This window comes from Belonocnema kinseyi, chromosome 1, assembly GCF_010883055.1.
Source record: "Belonocnema kinseyi isolate 2016_QV_RU_SX_M_011 chromosome 1, B_treatae_v1, whole genome shotgun sequence".
NCBI classification, from domain to species: domain Eukaryota; kingdom Metazoa; phylum Arthropoda; class Insecta; order Hymenoptera; family Cynipidae; genus Belonocnema; species Belonocnema kinseyi.
This window is the reverse complement of record NC_046657.1, coordinates 183,473,194-183,473,691: the sequence shown is the minus strand read 5'-3', so window position 1 is coordinate 183,473,691 and position 498 is coordinate 183,473,194.

Here is a 498-nt window from a genome sequence, read left to right as displayed (position 1 = left end):
AGCTTAACTTTCGTAAAGTTTTTATAGTACACTGTTAAAAATTTCTGTTGGAAACTTCCACTACATGTATTGGAAGTTTACTTCCGAAACGTAAGGTGACGCTGCAATAGACAATGTTGTAGTTTCCAAATTTTGGCATTGGTATGCTACCTTACATGTTTTGGAATTTTATAATACAAGACTAGTAGCTGGATATCTCGACGCCTGTTGAAGAGAAAAATTGGAACAAATTTAAATTATTTCTGAGAATACTTTTTCCTGGCAAACAAACTTCTGCCCGCGTGAGAAAAGTTTGCACCAGATCGACCACCATGTAGTATAATATGTATTCTACGAGAAAGTTAAAAAAATTTAAATTTGGTGAATAACATAGATACACAAAAAAAGTGTGTGGATCTGAATTTAAATTCGGTATCAAAAATCACCCATCACGTCATGGTTGAGCCATAACCTCAAAAAATGACGAAAAATCATGCACTGAGGCAAATAAATTTCAAA